Source organism: Pelodiscus sinensis, chromosome 8, assembly GCF_049634645.1.
Source record: "Pelodiscus sinensis isolate JC-2024 chromosome 8, ASM4963464v1, whole genome shotgun sequence".
In the NCBI taxonomy this organism is placed as follows: Eukaryota; Metazoa; Chordata; order Testudines; family Trionychidae; genus Pelodiscus; species Pelodiscus sinensis.
The window spans coordinates 10,424,458-10,446,098 of record NC_134718.1 but is presented as its reverse complement, the minus strand read 5'-3'; the positions used below and the strand labels follow the sequence as shown (position 1 = coordinate 10,446,098).

The 21,641-nt window shown below is 43.4% G+C and overlaps 2 long non-coding RNA genes across 3 annotated transcripts in view; one reads left to right on the top strand and one right to left on the bottom strand.

Annotated features, from left to right (window-relative positions):
- Nucleotides 1-20,868, top strand: part of LOC112544316 (uncharacterized) — a 43,346-nt gene extending 22,478 nt beyond the window's left edge. Inside the window, exons 3-4 of the long non-coding RNA XR_003087659.2 lie at nucleotides 3,866-3,924; nucleotides 20,733-20,868. This is a non-coding gene — a long non-coding RNA (uncharacterized LOC112544316). The remainder of the gene's footprint in view (nucleotides 1-3,865; nucleotides 3,925-20,732) is intronic.
- On the bottom strand, nucleotides 1,367-13,853 carry LOC112544315 (uncharacterized). 2 transcript variants are annotated; one of them, XR_012905553.1, is made up of 4 exons: nucleotides 13,764-13,853; nucleotides 13,126-13,220; nucleotides 3,460-3,545; nucleotides 1,367-1,503 (listed from the first exon to the last, which is right to left on the bottom strand). It is a non-coding gene; the product is annotated as an uncharacterized LOC112544315 (long non-coding RNA). The 2 variants fall into 2 exon arrangements; XR_003087657.2 differs by having other exon boundaries at nucleotides 1,373-1,503; nucleotides 3,379-3,545.
- Nucleotides 20,869-21,641: the final 773 nt, after the last annotated feature.

Here is a 21,641-nt window from a genome sequence, read left to right as displayed (position 1 = left end):
ACTTCTGAGAAATCTGCGTTCCATCCAGATTAGAACTATCCAAAAATGCCCCCTTGCTTTGGTATTGCAGAGGGTTTTCTGCTTCTGGCTCTAGCCCCAAACCAGCAAATGGAAACTTGCATGGAGCATATGGAAGGAAAATCTGAATTTTGTCTTTTCAGATGCCAAAAAGTGGTGTCATTCAAGATGGAAATGAAGGGAATGGACAATCTTTATTTTATTTGGCTTTGATCATCTATTACTTGTTAGCAATAAAGACATCTTTCAAACATAGCTAAAATGCTTAGCTTTCATCTCCCTTCATATCCTGCAACCAAACCAAACCCAATTTGGCCATACTTAAGGTCCTACATTCTACAGCTCATGTCAGGCACTCAATTTTTCATGCTGCTCAGCACACACAAAAATTTATCTTTTATTGTTCATTGTATCCGTTCTAAAATTAAAGTTACATTTTCATTGTAGCTAGGTCCTTCCACTTACTAAAAATCATTGATTAATCTCATCCTGCCTTTTACATTATCAATACTCTAAGGAGCATATTTAAAAAGAGTTAATTTTAATCCATTTAAGAAGCTATTGGAGGATAATTCAATTGCTGGCTAATGAAGGCTGTCATTTAATTAATAAGGATGGACAAATTTGACTGATGGAAGGGAGCCCAAGGATAGTCCATGATAACAATTCTACCTTTCCAAGTTGTGCTGTTTGGATACTGATGGGCTTTAAAAGTATTCACGTGCATTAGTGGCAGTCCTATGGAGAACAAAATCAAATGCACAATTCAATCTAAGGCTTGATCTACACTTAAAAGTTAAGTCGGCCTAGCAATGCAAGTCCAGGTGTTGGGAGGGGAGAACCCTGAACAAGGTAGTTAGGTTGACACAGTTCCCAATATATGTTCTGTTTATAAGAAGCACACAGGATCTTTTTAGGGGCCAAGGCAAGATGCCATACTTAAATATCAAAGCGGCTACCATATGCTTCATAAGGACAAGCCCCTCCCCCCACGCGCACACACAGGTCTTGCAGATGGTGCATAGCTACCAGTCTGTCATGGCTCAAGTCCGTCTTGTTGGCCAGGCAGGCTGCCTGAGTAAGGAGTCGGGGTTCCTCTGGGGCTTGGCTTGCAGGACCAAACCCAGACACTTATGGCAAGAGTCCCCCTTCTTATACATGGACATTCCCATGTGAGTCGATGGGTTTTGCAGTGTCATGCTGCAGTTCTTGATATGTTAATTTTGGTCTTTCCTCACAGTTATCCTTCCATGTGTATGGTCAGGCTTTGTTCTCTCTTGTTTATGGTCTCATCTTCGGGAGTGTCTGCCCGTCTCCAGGTCTCAGCTATTCTGTTAATTTCTTCAGCCTTCATCTAGCCTCTGGCACTGTGGATGTTCTCTCATCAAGTTTTCTTGACCATATGGACCTTCCTGATGACTCTTACACATTCTCCACTTACACCAAACAATGGACAGAACATTCCAGCAAAGGATGGCTTAGATACTAGAAGACACAACTTAGTTTACAATGCAGACATGGTCTAGTCATAAGAAACAGGGTGAAATACAATCATACAGAATTTACAAGCAAATCATTATACATCAAACTTACATTCTTATAGCAGTACTAAAATACTACATTTTTGCTACATATAGGTGCAGCTATGTCAACAAGAGAATGCATCCATTGATGTAGCTGCCATTATTTAGGCTGTTGGTATTCCTACACAGAAAGAATACCCCTTTCTGTTGGTGTTGGCTGTATCAGCATTTCAGGGTTATGCTGGCATAGTTATGGTAAGGAAGCTAAGCTGGTGTAGTTGCCATAGTATAGACTTCACCAAAACAAGAGAACAGTCGTGTACCATAAAGAGTGAAACGTATGTGCCATATTTATTTTGGCTCCCTTGCTTCACATTCATAGGATGATTACTCAGACTAACTAACTTGGAACTTAGGGCTAAAGAGGCCAAAATCCTTGCATTACCATCTGGCCAACTAAGTGGGCTGAAGACTGGGCAAATTCTATGGAGTTGCTCTGCAGCCATTCTTTGTACCTAGTTGGTGCAGCATCTGCAGCCCTAATAATGCTTTTGGATGAAGGGAGGATTCTAGTACCCTCATAACCATGGTGATGTCAGTTGTATGCACTCTGAGGCCAGGTCTACACTTGGCCTGGAAGGTCAGCTTAAGGTACGCAATGTAAAATATGTGCTGGAGTTAGCTTACCTTAAGTCAAGCTTTGCACTGTTTTCGTAGTGGGAGGATGACTGGAGCAAACGCTCCTATTGGCTTTCCTTACTCCTTATGACTTCAAGGAGTACCAGCACCAGCCAGAGCTGCCCTCAGTGTTCCATTTAGCAGGTCTTAACTAGACCCACTAAATCGAATGCCAGAAGAGTGATCCCTAGGGTGACAAGTGGAGATGTGGTCTGAGCCTCCCTTTTGCAAACTCCCCTATCTTGTAATACTCAGGCCATGTCTTCACTTGCCACACTGGAGATGGATCTTCTGGCATTCAATTTAGCAGGTCTAGTTAAGACTTGCTGAATTGAACACTGAAGGCAGCTCTGGTCAGTGCTGGTACCCTTTGCAGTTGCGAGGAGTAAGGGAAGCTGATAGGAGCATTTGCTCCTATTGGCCTCCCACTGTAATGACGACACCAAGCTTGGCTTAAGATAAGCTGACTCCAGCTACGTATTTTATGTAGTTGGAGTTGCATATTTTAAACTGACCTAGTGTAGACCTGGCCTCAGAGAGCTCCTGGAGCCATGCTTCACACCAATGAATCTTCCTAAAGCCCCTGGTCTGCCCAAATTCACTGCAGAGCTAACAGAGGGCTCATGTCCCACGTTAGCCCGTCCCCAAAACAAGGTTTTAGTCGGACTTGCAATGCTGCCTAGACTCCCTCTGCTCAGGTCTGATTTTTAGCCTGTATAATCGTAGTGAAAATATCCATCTCATTTCCTAACTAGTTTCACAATAAGCTTTCCCTGAATTAAACATTGTATTGGACTGTTGTGTTTCACGAGTTGTATTGTGTGATGATTAAAGCTCTCCTGGGGAACAGAAATGTGTTAGGACAGTCATATTTTTGTCAGAAAAACCTATAGTTAATGCTGATGCTTTGTGTAGCCTTTATTGTTTTGTTAGGTTTAACTGTAGTAGTACTATATTTCAATTATATTCGTACCCAGGCATATCAGCTTTGGGGATCTTAAACATTCACTTGTGATTATTTAAAATTACACTGTTCCCTGAATTGTAATGATATTCTAGTCATGAGAAGCATCCCCATAATTATTGGATTGGGATACCATCTAGTTCTGGAGCTCAGGGTATTATCACTGTAGAAAAGCAAGGCCGTTATTTCACTCACCCACTTTGTTCTTTTTCAATTTGCTTATTATTTCACCTGAACAAAACAAAATAAAGCCATGAAATCAGTCCCTGAACGTACATGTCCTCCATGTAAAACTCCACTTGAAGTCAGAACAGCTGACTGATCAGTAGATTCTCACGGAAGATAGAGCAAGCTGCCAAGGACTGTAACAGAGGAAAGATGCTACATCAGAGAAACAGGAGTTGACCACTTAGCACCTCTGGAAAAATTGGTCCCTAATTCATTATGGCAGTAATTAGATATGGTAAATATTATTCCCCACTTATGGCTGGAGAAAAACCGAGGTAGATTATGTGATTTGCCTGAAGTCACAGAACGAGTCACCCTCAGAGCGAAGATATCTCAATTCCCATTTCCGTAGTGTAGCTACTAGACTTTGCTGCATCCCTGTATGTTATATTTGCATGTTTTACTGATTATTATATATATGGAATACTGTCAATTTATTCTTCATCCTGTACAGGAACATGTCAACTTCATCCATCAAGACTTCTTTGACTTCCTACACATGTGACATTCCTGGTAAGCATTGGTCAGAACATATATGAGCTGCAAACTGCCCCAGAGCAAGATCTGGAGGAGAATTCCCATAGTGAAGATTCACCTCCAGATTCTATTCTATAATACTTAAGAGATAGCTGGAACCCCAGATGACTGAACTGGAAAACAAACTGAAACAAGCCTTGACTCTGATACTTGGAAGTTCTGTTCTAGACATGTCAAAGAGCTCTTACATGGCGATGTTGGAGTGATGGAGTTTTAGTGCATCTCCAAGATGTTTATTTGGTCCATAATACATATTAAGTGAACGAAACATAGTTGCCCTAAATGCAAAATGTAGTCTAAGTTTTTTACATGACGCAGTTTTGTTGCCCAATTTAGTTCTAGATTGTGTTCAGAGGCAGTATCAAATTACTTTAGGACTTCTGCTTGAAGAAATCCAAATCTTGCTGTCTGTCTTTGGAGGTTACGTAAGGGTGCGTCTACAATGCACCATAACTCAAAATAAGATATGCAATTTGAGCTACACAAATTATGTAGCTTATTTCAAGTGAATTTCGAAATGGCTTATTTTGTAATTTGGCGTTGTCTACACAGCACCAAATTTCAAAATAAAGCGCAATTCCGAAATGTCCCTTACTCTTCATAGAATTAGGTTTACAGAGATGTTGGAATAGTGAGCCTGAAATAACGGGCTTGCTGTGAAGACGCGGGATAGCTATTTTGGGATACTCTGGTATCCTGAAATAGCGCTGCAGTGTCGGTGTAGCCAAAGAGATGATGGAAGAAGACCCTAAGGTTTGCCAGGACAAATTATAGTCAAGTTCACATAATACTTTTTGGGTGCCTTTAATAATAATACCTAGCTATTAACACTTGCATTTTTATAAAGAAGGTCAACATCTTCCATTTCTGGGCAACTGTAGTGGGGTGGAGAGGCCGCCCACTGACCCAGAGGGGGAGGAGCCCCTCTCAGAGCCTTGGTGGGCAGCACCTGGCCTTAGCGACCCACCTGACCGGAAGCCAGGGGGCAGGGCCAGGAATATAAAAGGCCTGCCAGAGAGCCCAGCAACCGAAGGAGCCAGAAGCTTCCCCTGTGCACCCAAACAGAAGCTAGACCCAGGGGAAGCCGAAGACTGGCCTGGGTCGCCAGGTCTACTGCTTGGAAGGTCTGCTTACCTGGCCAGGGGTTCCAGCGTGATGGAGCCCAGAGGACCCGCACGGGACCCAGGCACAGCCCGAGGGGGAGAGCGGAAAGAGCCCAGGGATAGCCGATCACCGTTTAGCTGGACCAGCGCCTGGTCAGCGTGTTGCAGTATGGGTCCCCGCTGACCCAGCAGCAGACTGCTCTGCTGCTCCTAGGGCCCTGGGCTGGGATGCAGTGGAGTGGGTGGGCCTGTGTCCCCCCTGCCACTCCACTCCTGGATGGCAGTCCCCTCCCTTGGCTGTTCCAGGACCGCAGCCCGCATCTGCCAGACCCCTGCCTTAGCAAGAGGATCCGGACAGGTCCTCCTATTCAGACGGTTTCTGAGTTTGTTTGCCGCCCCATTCTGAACCAAGGACCTGGGCACAGAACAGTGTGTTGCCACCTTGCCCTGAACGAGGGTTTGGGTTCAGCACTGTTTGTCCGCCGCCTCAACGACTGGGACTTGAGAACTGTCTGTCTGTCTACTTGAACCGGGACTCAGAACTGTGTGTTTGCCGCCCCGCCCTGAACTAAGGGTCTGGGGACAGGCCTACTTACCTGCTGCCGGCCTGAGTCAGGGTCAGGCCTGAGCACTGCTGGCCGCTGACAGCTGAGACTGTGGACTGCCCCCGAGCCGAAAAGCCACAGCGAATTCCCCAAAGAGTCTAAGCAGGGTGTAGTGGGGCGGAGTGGCTGCCCACTGACACAGAGGGGGAGGAGCCCCTCCCCGAGTTCCACTTGGCTGCAGCAACGAAATAAGACACCCTTATAGAACCCTACTTTTAGAAAGGGCCGAGCATCTGCCCCCTGGAAAAAAAAATCAAGTCCTCCTCAAGGTGTTAGGTTGAGTGCTCAAAAATGGAAGCACCCCAAATCACTAGTCACATCAATATTTTGGCCCACAGCTTCATTTCTCTGTGCTTTTGCCTCTCGAATGCAATGAAGCTCAGTACATTTTCAAGCAGTGGGGATACTCACATTGGGCTTTGGGCCCCTTAGCAAATTCTTCACCTAGGGATAAGTCCTAACGTGGTGGCCAAGGGCAGTGGATCCAGCACATGATCCCAGCATGGACGCGTCTCCCAATTACCATTGGTCACACGTTGGTCGTGTGTGGGGAATGGCCAAATGAAGAATGTCCCCTCTTAATGGAGGATTATAGTGTTTTCACCAAAAATCACTATATACCACTACAGGCAGTCCCCCAGTTATGCGGATCCGACATAAGTCGGATCCGCAGTTACGAACGGGGCTTTTCTCGCCCCGGAGGACACGAGCGGTGGGATGCCCAGATGCACCGCGGTCGCACCGTCCGCATCCTCTGGGGCAAGAAAAGCTGCTCCGCGTCTCCCTGGTCTGCTGGGGGGGAAGCCCCCTCATTTCTGCAGAATGCTCTTCTCCACCCACCTGCAGAGGCCTTCTCTTGGACTTCCACCTCTAAGGTTTAGAGATGGGTAGAGGGAGATACACAAGAAGTCCTGCACTCACAGATACTCTATCTTTTGAGGCATCTGCCATAGAGAGTAAGAGAGGCACTCCCCTTCCTGTTTCAATCTGCTTTAACCACTAGGAAGCCTGGCCAGGACAAGCCTGTTTATGGCATGGTACCACTCTGGACTGGGGATCCCCTGGTAGCATCAACTGTGGAGGGGCTGCAGGGAGGGGGGAAGGAGTGTCAATCGAACAGGGTCCCCAGTGTTCCCTTCTTGTGGGGAGGTGTCAGAAGTTGACTTTACTCATTTGTGTGTCTCTCAAAATGTGGCAAGCTAGTCTCCCTGCACCATTTTTAACTTACTTTAGTTTGGGGTTGAAAAATCCCCGGGGGAAAAAATGGCAAATGCTGCACGTGCTTAAAAGAGAATTGTCTTTGAGCAACCATGCCTCAGAGCAAAAACAGTGTTTACCACATGAAATACGCACTGGGCACAATGATGACCAGAAAACAAAGGGATGAAAACCACCGACTAGATCAGATTCCCTGAAGATGTACCAAGTGGGTATAATTCAGAGATTAAATAATTTTATCATTTTAGCCAATAATTTTCTCATCCTGTCCTATTGATTTTCAGCTCCCTGTAAGCACCTTGTGGTTTCATTTGTCTCATGCTGATTCTTTAATAAGAAATCCTGAGCTCTATTCTTCTTCCGGCTTTGGAGGCCTGCAAGCCTAACACCATATATCTTTTGGGGGAAAGCTATGTTACACTAATATATCAGCCAGCTTCATTCCACGCTCAAGACAGAACAAGCCATTTAATGAATGATGCTCAGCTGACAACTAAAGTTCAGACTGCCTAGTTTTAGGACTCCAGATCCTCTACTATTAATCCTAGCCTGTTTGTACGGTGTGTGATTGATTGGCTATTAACTTACCATATTAGCATTGATGACACCCCAGGATAGCACTGAAACTTTTGATTCATTTTGCCCCACTTGTTCCCCGTACTTGCATAGATAATGCAAGACTGTGAGTGGAAGCTGCAGTCTTTCTTGTGTACCTGATTCATTTATTCTTTCCTCAGCTGCTGCACTTGGAATATTATCTAGCTCTAGCATTCACGTTTTGTAGAAGTGAACTGTGCAAGGCACTAGTAGCTCCATTCTGGTTTAGTCTGGCCATAAGTACCTTGAGTTCCCAGTGTAAGACCTAGTCTCTGGCTACTTTGTCTTCAGCACAGTTTACCTAGCTTTCTCTTTTTTTGTAATCTGCTTACTACTTCCTGCATGCCTCTAACCAAGAGGAGAGAGAGTATTGCATTGCTAGGCAAGGCAAATACTGCATTTTAAGCCATATGAATTCTTTCTAGGTATCGATTGTATCCCCTTGAAAAGATAGTCTCAGAAAAAACAGCTGTACCAAGTCTAATCAGGATCTTCAGTTTCACTCCATAAACTATGATAACTGCAGAACAAACCGCATCTGTAGCTAGGGATAATGGATGCCACTGTGAAACAGTTAAAATATGGTCGGATCTGCTTGTACTGACAGATTACAATACAAAACTAAAGTTTTTTTTTTAAGAAATCAGAGACTAGAAGTGCGGAGTCCTAACATAAGCATTTCCTAGGTCCTTTAATAAATTATATGAATCAATCCTCCCTTTACTTCCATTCGTTCTGCAATAGATTTTGGAAACGATCTCTGAGGCAGACAAATTGCTTTTTATAGGTTAATGTGCAGGACTGATTGCGAGGAAAAGTTGTTCTGAGACAGTAAAGTGAGGAAAATATGATTAGACCTACAAAGACGGGATACGTGACTAGATGGGAAACAGAAAGGTGTCACTTGAACGAAGTGCCTTTTTTGATGAATGAACTTTTTTCTTCCATGCTTATGTGAGCATCTGGCTGCAAGTCATAAATCTGCAATCTATAAGAGATGACTCTGTTCATGACTGTCACGTTTAATAAGAATGTGCCAGCACTGACAGTTAGATGGCTGAGTGAATTAAAACCTCTGGTTTTTTAAGGACAAGAGCCAAGTTCCGTTTGGATTTCCAGATTTGTGATTTTGCTTTTTAAAACCATTTGCTACTTGAAAAACTTTAATAATGCAGAACCACTCTCAGAAACGATGCATTCTCACCACAGTGCAGAATGTTACAGTAAATTACGGAACGTGCTATTGACAAGAACCAATAATGTTGGAATTCTTCAGTTTGATGTAGCAAATTGCGTAGCACTTTTATGGGAAAAGATTGAGGATTTCAGAACAACATTTACCTCTGTTTTCTAATCAGCTTTTAGTTGTCAGGCTGGTACTTAGCCTCAAATCCATCTGTGTAGCTAGCATTATAGCCATACTCCACTAATAAATATCCCAGGGACAGAAGTGACAAAAAGATGATTTCACATATTCCAAAGCTTACTGGCTTGCTTTGGAGACAGTCCATGGTTGCAGCTGTTGTTAATATGACTTCTGATCTATTAGCATTATAGGGGTGAACTTAAAAAAAAAAAGATTTTGGTTTCGCTTAACAAGCAAAAAATGAAACTAGCTCATAATGTCCACCATAGAATTTCCAGCCAAGTAAGATATTAAAAATGAAGTATAAATGTCACACTTGTTGACTGACTTGATCTATGCCGAGGTTGAGAACTCTTCTTTAACTGCTAAAGAGATACAGCCTGGATCGTACAAACTTTCTAATGCCATTGTGTCAGCTCTCTGGAACAATAACCTGTACGTAAACGGGAGTGGTGTTTACCAGCCCATTCCAGCTTTCGCATCTCTTCAGACACTGGCCACAAAGATGCCAGTTCGTACTGAGTGATGTAGATACTAGTTCTCTGGGACTTAAACCAAGATCACCATGTCATTTTGCAAGGCACAAAAAGCCTTCAAAGGAAAACCAATGGATAGAAGTGACTTCAAACATTCTCCTATGGACCTCGTTTGACCTAATGACTTAGAAGTGGCAGGTGACATACCCCATTACCAAATCCCCTTAGCTGTCCATGCTAGGCTTATAGGCTGAACCATCTGCTGTATGGAGAAAGAATGAAGACAGCTCATTTACATGCTCTTTTCCAGACAAATTAGAGATGGGTTCCTCTTAACAGAGAAGATCATAAAGAATATATATCACCTCCCAACACTACGCTTTCAAGAGAAAGCAATGGAACATATAACTCATGTCAAGCCCCAGAAGGTGACAGCAGAAAGCTATGTCTAGACTGCAGGCTTTTTTTTAGAAGAAGCTTTTCCGGAAGAGATCTTCTGAAAAAACTTCTTCCAAAAGAGAGCGTCTACACAGCAAAAGTGCATCGAAAAAGCAATCTACTTTTTCAAAAGATAGCGTCCATTCAGCATGGATGCTATCTCACATTTAAACTGTGATTACTATGGATGGAGTGGCCATCAGGGCACCTGTGCTTTTTCCTCTTTCCTCTTCTTTTGAAAGAACTCCCTCTTGCCCGTCCACAAACACCTTTTTCCGAAAGAGCTCTTTGGGGAAAAAGGCTTCTTCCTCATAGAAAGAGATTTTCCAATGTCGGAAAAATCACTGTGTTCTTTTGATTTTTTTTATTTGAAAGAACATGATTGCAGTGTGGACATAAGTGAAGTTTTTCAAGAAAATGGCAATTTTTTCCAAAAAAAACTTTGCGGTGTAGACATACCCGAAGAAAGTAGCTTTGAAAGTCTACACCCGAAATGTATGTAGCCTTATCTGGTCTGAATACAGTATATTTACCTAGGGAAATTCAGCTCTGATGATGAACCATTTGTTCTTCCCTGATGGCTCTTCTTTCTATCCTATTATCTGATAGGGTTGCCTTCACCCCTCCCCCCCCAAAAAGGTCAAAAATTTCATAATCATCGCACAGAGCAGTGGATCATCTGTGATTAGAGATTACAGCCTTCCTCCTCTGAGACTACACAGCCTCCCTAAAGCTTAAACCAAATGATTTGTCTAAGATTTATGTCATAAAAATTAGAGCTGGAAAGGATCTATGAGGTCACCTTCTTCATTCTGCCACCACCCAAGCATTGTCCCCACTAGTATACTTTTCAGTGTTTTGTCCAATCTAATTTTAAGTGGCTCAAAGCATGTGGATGCCAGCATTTCACTTAAGAGACTCTTCAATCTAATAGAACTCACTTCTATTAGAATGGTCCTTTTAGTCTTTACAAGGACATATAACTCTTCACCCTTCTAAAACTGAATATTTCCTCCATTATGATTCTAAATCGGACTCAAGTTTTATCATGTGAAATGGCCGGGGGTGCTCGGGCGGGAAACTAGATACTTGATTCCTAGGTCCCAGCACATGGAGGACGTGGCCTCATTAGACTCTTTCATTTAGTACCGCTACACTGCAAGAGAGAACCTTAATAGATCTCCTGCCACATCTTATCAATGTTAAACAAGAGAGGTCTCTCCTAGTGCGCACACAGCCTTCAAAGGATGCCAAGATGCATCACCATCCTTAGCTTTCCCTTTCAGCTCAGCAAGGTGAAGTCGTACAGATTCTCCAGACACTGTGCAGAGAGAGTCTTAAAAAAAAAAAAACGTTCAGGCCTGGAACACCTGCTCGACCATGCTATTCACAATGAAGTTTTATATATCTGAATGAAGAGAGACTGCTTAAAAGGATTCACACACCAAAAATCCCCGAGTGATCTATTATTAACCTAAAGGCTTCATTTCTATTACAAAAACTCGGAACAATAGGGGACACTTCACCATTAGCAGCAGAACAAAAACAAAGGAAGGGTTTTTCTTCACTCTTTGAAACACAATAGATATTTTAACCAAAAATGTGCTGAAACTGGAAGCAGGATTTCAAAATAATTCAATCAAATTTACTGGAGATTCAGCTGTTTTATGTCATTGTAGAAAAGTGCTAAATTTTACAGAACTCCTAACCACAATGGCTTCTTACAGAGTAGCTAGCTAGAGCAGGTCTCTCACAACCATATCAAAAGAGAGATCCACGGCCATTTTTCTCTTATCCCTCCTCTTTTTGAGTAGCAAATGTGCGGTAAAAGACAAATGAAAAGAAGGGAAGAAAAACAAATGGTAAAAAAACTCAACAAAAAATATACCCAGGTTTTGTTTTCATGCAAAAAAAGTCACGCTATGGAACATAGACATTGTCCAACCCTACTCACAACTGAATCGCAAGGACGCAATGGGAAAATCTGAATGCACAAAAAAGCCTTTTCCAATATTTATATGGAAAATTGTAAGAAAAGTCTAATCGTTTCACTCTATAAGATACGTCTAGACTACAAAGCTTTTTCCGAGACACCAGAGGTATCCTGGAAAAGCTCTGCCGCGTCGAAGGAACGCATCTGCTGCTCCGAAAAAAAAGTCGGCAAAGTGGATGCATTTTGTCAGCATCCCTGTAAACCTCATTTTACGGGGAAGAAGGGATGTTCCGAAAGAGAGTATTTTTCTGACAATTGGCTACGTGTAGATGGGCCAAATGTCAGAAAAGCCTCTTTCGGCAGTAAATCAGAAAAAGATACGCAATTTGCGTACTGAAAATTGTTTCTTTTTCCAAATTATCTTCATAGTCTAGACACAGCCTATGTTGCTCAGACCTGCTGCTGAAGTTGACACAATGGGGGGGAATGAGGTAGATTAGGATCAATAGAGTGATGCATATGCTGTGCAAACAAGCCTACCCGCATCCCCGCGGGTGACAGATTTTGTTTAGGGTGGAATATCTGATTCACTGATCCTGGTGCTTGAGAAGGGGATTGTCACAATTTGTCTTTATCTCTCTAGACTGGGCCAGTTTTCAGCGTGGCTACGTCTACACTATGGAGCTATTTCGGGATACCAGAAATGTCCTGAAATAGCTATTTCTCATCTTTTGAGCAAGCCCATTCTTTCAAAATATAACAGGATTGCTATTCCAACTTCCTTATAAACCTCATTCCACAAGGATTAAGGGACATTTCAGAACAGTGCTCTAGTTCAAAACTTGGTGCTGTATGGACAGCGCCAAATTTCAAAGTAAGCTATTTTGACACTGGAAATAAGCAATGCAATTTGTGTAGCTCAAATCACACAGCTTATTTCAAGATACGGGGGCAGAGTAGATGAACCCTGGTCTGAGCTGGACCTATTCATCCTGAGCTCCTGATTCATGTACAGCTCATCGGATGGAGAGTGATGCCTTGACTCTCACTGGTTCAAAAGCCCATGATCAGAGGAAGGGGGTGACTGTGAGGACAGTTTCTCCCACAACCCAAAAGCTCAGTGCTGGTAGAAGAGCTGGTTCCCTTCAGGCCCACTCAATTGTCTAGGAAGGAGTCTGTGACTCTTCTGTGATCACCATGTCTTGGATCCCATGGCAGGAGTGCGTAAGGTTGGGCAGGGGATTTGAGGCTCTCACTACCACAGCTAGCCAGAGCCTGACTTGGAGGAGGTTAGGGTCCAACGTAGCACTGCCCTGACCAAGGATGGCCACCGGGGTGTAGGTTAGGCGAACAGATGGGAACATGGATTTCCAGTCTCTCCTTTCCAGTTCTCCCCAGCGCTAAGGTAAATGTGCCCCCTGCTCCTCCTGACCATGCTCACCTCCAAAATGTATTGGAGCCAGTCTGTGTCTGGGGCTCTGCCAGCACATTTCCAACCATGGCACGCCTGAGGTCAGACAAGGCCTTGTGCAGAGCCTACAAAGGAAGGGACAGCCAAGGGTCACAGTTGTTGTATTGGGAAAAATGTCCCTCCCTGCTAACAGGCCCCTGCTTGGCCAATCAGCATCAAGAATCTGAGAAGTGGGAGGCTGACAGGTCTAAGCGTCCCTAAGGATGGCTCAGGTCGTTACCAGAGGGGATCAGTCTCCAAGTATACCTCTTTGTGAGGGCCTTCCACAGTAATAGCAACCTCTTCCCCCCCCCCCCCCCATCTATGTCCTTGGTGGAGGCAGGGAGGAATAAAAAGGGGAAAAGAAGCAAGAGAAAAAAGAGGGAAGGAAGGAGGAAAAATGAAAGCTAAAAGGAAACACCCCCCAGTGCCCCAGTGATTCTACAGGACAAAGCCCTTGGTAAGAAACCAAATCACCTTAACCTAGTGAATTCTAGGCCTAGAATTCATCTGGTACCAGGTGGATCAGACCAAACAGGTTCCAAATCTCTCTGAGGCTCTTGCCTTCTAAACAGGGGCTACAAAATCAGTGGTAGGGAAGGATGAGGTTGCTCCCCACGCTCACGTACTTTAATTCTAATTCTCTCTCCGTCCCCAAGGAGAGACCTGGAGAAGGAAACTTGTTGCTTCAAAGCCCCTGCCTTGTACCTCTGTCCTGCCTAGCTGATGTCAGGGTCTCTGTGAGGTCAGCACCTCCCCACCGCTGTCCCCCCATAGACTGATGTCCTGTAACAGGCCTTTGTGATGTCACTGCCACACCCACCTGGGGATTAAGCTGGCTGCACAACAAAGCCCCGGAGGTTGCTCCCTATGCCATACTCTGTTTTTCATTAATTAGTAGACTTTAAGGCCAGAAGGGACCATTAGAATATTGAATCTGACCTTGCATATGCCAGCCCTCCTGTGTATCACAGTAGCTAAGTTTTGATCCAAGCGCACACCAGAAAGATAACTAGTCTTCATTAGAAGACACTGAAGAAATGGAGACTCTGCCACTCACTTTTAGTCGTTTGTTCCAATGGTGAATCATCCACACTGTGAAATATTTGTGCCTTGTTTCCAATACTAATTTGTCTGTGTTCACCTTCCAGCCACTGGTCTTATTATACCTTTTTATGCAACATTAAACAGCCCTTTAATACCTGACATTTTCTCTCGAGGAAGGCACTTATACACTTCAAAGTCACCTCTCAGCCTTTTTTTGTGGAAGCTCAACAGATTGTGCTCCTTTTAGTAGCTCACAAGGTGTTTTTCTTCATCCCTCAAAACACTGGGCCCTTTGCTGCCCCATCTCTTATTTTTCAACATCTTTTTATGTGGCCCCTTAAACAGGCTGCAATATCCAACCTCAGTCCCTCTTATACTGTCACCTCCCTGCCCTATTCATTCCTCTGCTCATGTGTAATGATGACTTACGCTGTGTTCACCACAGCATCCCCCTGGAAATGCCTGTTGATTGTAGGGTTGCCAGGTGTCCAGTTTTGAACTGGACAGTCCGGTATTTGAGGATTCTCTCCGGGAAACAAATTGAGAAAATACTGGACATATAAATGTCCAGTATTTTCTAATTAAGTTTTATTCTCAGGAGTATCGATACATAGTTGCATACTGCCTGGCTGATAGACATGCTCATGTTGCATGAGTGTGTCTACCAGTCAGGCAGTACGCAACTACGCGGGGGGGTGGGGCACGGAGCTGGGGCGGAATGGAATCCCTGGGGCTGGACTCGCTGTGCGTCGCTAGGACCGCGTGCGGGACGAGCAGCACCCTGGTATCTGTGTGCGCCTGGGTCAGTCCCGCTCCCTGCTGGCCGATTCTCTCTTCCCCCTGGCCCCCTTCCGGCTGGCCTTGCTTCCCACTGGCAGGTTCTCTCCCCCCCACCCCCCTGCCTGGCCAGCCCTACTCTCCTCAATTTCTCCCTCCCCCCCAGCCAGCCCTGCTCCCATCCTGGCTGGTTCTCCCCCCACAGCCCCGCTCACCCTGACCCCCTCCTGACCAGCCCTGCTTCCCGCTAGTCAGTTCCCTCTCCCTCCCCCAATCTCCTCCAGCCAGCCCTGCTCCCCGCAACCCCCTCCCGGCCAGCCCTGCTTCCCACCAACTATTCCCCCCCCCATCTCCCCTGGCCAGCCCTGCTTCCCCCCACCTCTGGTCCCTGCCCCCATCTGAGATCAAGTGAGTCTGGTATTTTTTTTAAGCCATCTGGTAACCCTAGTTGATTGGCTTGCCTAGCATAATCCCCAAAATCCTTCTCAGAGTCACTGGAGACAGTTCCCCATTCTAGGGGTGTGGCCTGCATGCTTTGGGGTTAGGGTAGAACCTTGCATTTGGCTCCGTGAAATCTTGATGGTTTGCCTGGGTCCAGCTTCCCCAGCGCTCACTCTATATCACTGCCCTGGTCTCAGCCTTATTTACCATGCTGCTCCTATTTTGTCACCTACACCTGTTGTCAGCAGTGATTTCATATTTTCTTTCAGTTCAATGATCGCAGTTACTGAAATCATCGGTTCTTGAGAGCCTCTTCAGACCGCTACTAGCAAGTACCCTTCTCTGAATCTTTTCCAGTTCCACTGTCTGCTTTTTGAGATGTCACCCCAAACTGGACAGAGTATTCTGCGTGTAGGCATTCAGTGAATTTATCATGACATGATGAGATTTTGTATTTTATTTTTATCCCTTTCCTAATAATCCCTAACATACCAAAAACCTTTCTGGTTGCTGCAGCACAAGGAGTAGAAGCTTTCAGAAAATTACCCATGGTGACTCCAAGGTCTCTTTCTGGCATAACAGCTACTGTAGAACCCATCATTGTATACCCATCACTGTATCATAGCTGGGATAATTTTTTCCAATGAGTATTATTTTGCACGTCTCAATGTTGAATTTCATCTGCCATTTTGTTGACCAGCCACCCCGGTTTGAGAGATTCCTTTGTAGCTTTTTACCTTCTGCATTGGACTTAACATTCTTGAGTAGCTTTGTATCCTCCACAAACTGTGCCGCTTCTCTGTTCACCTTCTTTTCTAGATTATTAGTGAATAAAGTGGAAATCCTGATTATTGCATCATACTTTCTATGTACGCAAGAGATATCACAGGCTACAAACTGGAGACAAAAGTGAAAGGCATTGCACTTGTTAACCCTGAAGTTGGACATTTGGTTCTGAACAAGACTGACAAATGCACTCTCTCTTTCTGCAAAAAACTCAGCTGACTCTCTAGGAGCGTGTAGTGCAACAGTGAAAGACTCAGCTGTTGAAAAACTGAAGAACTCTCTCACCATATTAAAAAAATGTGCATGCATGGCTGCTAATGACACCAAATGCAAATAGGCATGAAGTATGAAATCATTGCATGTTACCCAAATGTCTGTGGTAGGCCCATAGATGTATTCTAGATGTTCGGGTTATCGACGACACATCAGCTGCATCTGTGACATCTTAGAGTTAAATGCTTGTAAACTGAACCCCAAACAGATGGCTGCTTATGCATTCAATGGAGCTACAAACTTCTCTGGAAGATATAGTGGAGTACAAGCTTTCCTAAGAGAAAAGGATAACCCTAATCTCCCCTATATACACTGCGGAGGCCATCTGCTTAGCTAGTACTAGTATGTGTGGCTGAATCTTCAAAAAACATCAAAAAGCCATAAATGCAATGGCGGTGTTATACTATTTTTTTTCCCCAGCAAGAATCCAAACAACTGAACATCTTGGAAACAAAGGTACACTGGGGCTCAAGTTTAAATTAGTGCAGCCTGGGAAAACCTGCTGGCTTTCTCATGAATGATTCTTCTCTATTGTCCTAAAATGACTGCAACTGTTGTTACTGGCTTTGGAAAAAGTATTTACCTAGATAGGACAGATTTAAGTAGTGAGTCTGGTGGACTATTTTGTTACCAAGTTCATAGAAGACTATTCCACACTCTCTCTTCTAAATCTACTGTTGAAACCACTTGGGTCATAAAACCCAATTAAAATGCTCTTTGTCCGGAAATATAAGCTATCCTTCGATCAGCCAGGCCACGCCTATACTACAGATAAAAATTGAAGCAGCTACTGTCAATCTTCTGGGGTTTGAATTAGTGGGTCTAGTAAAGACACACTAATTCGAACTGAGGGGGTGCTCCGGTCGATGCTGGTAGTCTTGCTTCTGCAAGGAGTAAGGGAAGTCGATGGGAGAGAGAGCCACTGAAAAATTACTGGAAGAAGTAAAGACTTCAGTCCAGAAGTTGACTAATGCAGACACTTATATTGATTCCTTAAGTGAAGAGAACAAGAAGTGGTTAAGCCAGCTGGAAAAGTACACAGACTTGAGTCTTACAAATCTACAATAGCAATTTCTGGATTCTACTCAATCCGCACATAGCTTTTACAGATGCCGGTTTTATAAAACACGAACAGTTTACTGGAGTGAGGCACTCCCAGCAACGGGGCTGCCATGTGATCAGGACAGAATAGAGAATTTTGAACACAAAGTAGAATATTATATGACAAACGAATGAAGATTCAACTTCTTATTTATCATCACTAAGGGCTTGACCCAATCCTTGTGCTATGTTTCCTGGGATGACAGAAGTAGAAATTCAGCTCTTTCTGCTCCTAATCTCAACAGCTACAGTTGATCATTCTTTCCCCTCATTGAATAGAATTTTGTGTTTTCAGAAAAGTCTCCTATGCCTGATCATGAGTATATCATGAAGGACTGGAAGTAACGGGCATCCAAGAAGACACCAAAGAGTAGTGCAGATTTATAAGACACCAAGAAGGATCTACATGTAATGCTTCATAATAAGTTTGAGTAGCCAACTTTAATTTCTGTGATGATTTTAAACCATGAGTGAAAGCTAATAAAGTTGTCATGAAATGTATTTCAGTTTTTACTATGATACCCTACAGCTCACCCTTGCTCTCATGATGTCAACAGTGATTAGCCTTCAAGCCTCCCCTCCCCCGGTATATTCAAACAACCCCACCTGAATTTCAATTCCTGGGGAAAATACTGGCTGGAACAAAGACTGACGTTCACAGTAATGATAGGGTTTTCTTCATACCTGTGCTATTTGTCTGATTCTGGGGAGCCTAGCATGCTTTCCTTACGCATGTAGCATAATATTACTATTGTTTGTTCTTAAGTGCACACTATAGGACATCAGTCTGTAAAAGGTAGCCAAGTTAATGTTGCTGCTAGTGTAACCCACGTACCTTGTGTGGGTCACTGTCACATGTAGTGGCACTTAGGTCTCTTACAGCCAGAGATAAGAACAAGGGAGCTGTACAGCCCAAGCTGAGAGCCAGCTGGTTTTATAACTCAAGCTGTAGAAGCTCCTCCATTAAGCTCTAGAGGTTCTAGGTTCAAATCCGCCTAGTGGTGATTACACCAGCACCTTCATTTTGGCTGCTATTGATATTTTTGTATTTTAATTGAATCCCCAGTAATACATTAATGCAATGTTAGTATTAGCATTACACTATATACCGTTTTCCATTGGGTGGGGGCTGATAGTCGTCTTACATAGGTAAGATTTGAGAGAACCAAATAACTCCACCGAATTGAATAACAATAAACTGGTATTTTTAAGAGGAAAATAAGGGCCCATTAACTCCAGGGCCCACTTATATCATTATTAAAGGACATATGTTATGTGGGGTTGATACATGTAAGAAGACCTAAGGGAGAGGGAAGAGTGTAAGCAGAAGGTGGAGGGAGATACTCCACAGATGCAGACACTACTCTTTATTTAGTCTATATAGGTATTTTCTGGATTGCTATGGATGAGGCCAATTTTCTGTTTGTTTGAGTTTGTGGATTACAGCATCTTTTGAAGAGAACCACCAAGAGTGGTAGGAAACCTACTCAAGCCATTCTGCTGAGAAATACTGCTGTCCAGCTAATAAGCAGGCCCAACCAGTGGGAGAACCCAGTATTAAAGAATTGATATTGCTTGTTAGTCTTGCTTGAAAAGCGAGGATAGTAATACTCAGCTGCTGTGTTTCACAGGGGACTGATGAGGCTGAATTCATATAATATTTGTCAATTTCCTTGATAACTTTACTGGGAGGGCATTATAAAAGTGGTATATTGCCAGGAGAGAGACTTATTTTGTTCTTTGAACAAGGACTAGAGGTAGACACAGTGCAATGGAGTAGGTCTTTAGCTGGTGTCTACTGGCATAGGTCCTCTGTAGTCTACAAGAAGTAGTAATACTGTAGATAGTGTTTACTGGTTAAATGCTCATGCTCTTACTCTCTCTCTCAAGCTAGCTCCACATATAGACAATTCTATTCTCACCACGTAACTAAATATTTTACACTTTAAAAGCTCTGAAATCCTCAGCTGGTGTAAATGTGTACAGCTCCATCCAAGTCAGTGGTGTTACACTGATTTGCACCCGCAGAGGATTTGGTCTGTTGTCACAGAGATCAAGAGCTTAACGTGTTTAAGAGTTCTAGCTGAGAATCATTGCAAGTTAGTTTTCTGTTTCTCTAGCTGTGTCTACACTACACTTTTTGTGTTTGCTTAGTGTTTAGAAAAATGTCTTGCTGTTACTAATATCCATGCAGCTCTCTTTGAATCAGGTGTCAGCTTTTAAATGATGAATCAAGGCCATGGTGTGGGATCTAGTATTTCAATAAAAATCTCACCGAAATTGACAGAGATTTTGCCTGCATAAAGGGGCTAAAAGGTTGTGTGTGTGTGTGTGTGTGTGTGTGTGAGAGAGAGAGAGAGAGAGAGAGAGAGAGAGAGAGACACACACACACACACACACACACACACACACAAGACCAAAATGGGAAGGTAGCCTCTGGAGCAAAGGCAAAAGACAACATTTCAAAGTGGCTTCAGAATTACCAATACAAGGAAAGGATGAGATAAATGTAAAATTAGCTTGAACATATGGATGTGTATTTAGAACCCAATTCTACATAATTTGAAATCAAAGGCCTTAACTGGTAATACAGGCCTTTAACCAATCAATATTATTATTATTATTCCTTTCTTTAGTCTTTTCATTTTTGATCATTTTTGCATCACACATGTATTATAAACCTTTAGCTTGTCCCACAATTATGACAGAAATTCAAAGTGGGGACTTGGTCATAAATTACTCAACTCACATGGGTGAAACCACAACTGTAAGAAATCTCACTGGTGGTAACCTAGCCCTTGCTGTACCAACTGGACTCTACATACCTAATGGTTGCAACACTGACATGTTTCATGTTGGAAAAATATTTGCTTAATGCACCTGAGGCTGCTTGGTCACTATTGCTATTGGACCCATAATCTCATTTTAAATATAACCTTTTCTGAAATGGCCATGAAGCAAACAGTTGTGGCATTTGTGGTTTCATAGGATGTTCTAAGAGCCCTTAGGCTAAAAGCATTCTCTTCATCATCCCTCTTTGTGGTAAAATGAGACTGCCGCCTTCTCCTCCACTATAGGCCTCAAGTAGGCCAAAAAAGAGGGCTGGTTGGAAAAAAAAAATAATTTTGTAAAAAATGATAGTGTTTAAATATTTTTGTTTTGATACAATGCAGAATGAAAATGAGAGACATGGCATCCATCCTAGAACAGTCTGATGGTTAGGATACTCATGTGGAACATCAGAAACCCAGATTCAAGTCCCTGCTCTTTCTGATTCGGGATAGGGACTTGACTCTCGCTTTCCAACATCCCAGGTGAGTACTTTAAACATGGGGCTTTAGAGTCAGTCTCCCTTTAGCCCAGTGAATGTTTCTTAAACAAACTGGAATCCTTCCCTGGTCCTTGTGCTTTTTTGGCAGGAATTCCCGGAACTAGCCAGTTTCCAAAGTGTGAAACTGTGTAGGTTTTTCTGTAATCTAAACCCCTTTGTATTTAATGTGGTGTTTATTTTGTTAAATTATAACTACAGAACATTTCTCTTCTACACTATTGACAATGCCCAGATATTTTTTATATGAAGCTATAATGCCTTGAAATTATATAGTACATATCCAGAGCTGTTAAGCATTTTGTGAACATTGTTAATAAAGCTCCTAGCATGTATGTGAGGCAGGGGAATATTATTCCAGTTCCAGTATTATTCCAGTTCCACATACTGGGAAGCAGAGGGCCCCAGATCTATAAAAGGGACTAGATATTCACACCTAATTTTAGGCAGCTAGACAATCACAGAAACAACATTGCAAATCACAAAGCCTGAATTGGACACCCAGACTTCCTATACAAGGATTGAGAAGATATAGGCACCTTGCAATACAGTCCACAAAGCCTGCGGGAGGCTGCCTATGTCATTGGCTAATGGAAGATGCTAAGTGAAGAGGTGTGAACTAAGCCCCATCCTTCTCCTGGAGTTAGGTGCTAAGTCCACACTCTGCAGGGAAATGCCCATTTGTGCTCCTGATTATGAAGCTGGAGAAGAAAGACATTTATCCCCTTAGTCACATGCGGGGCCTTCTCCAGAG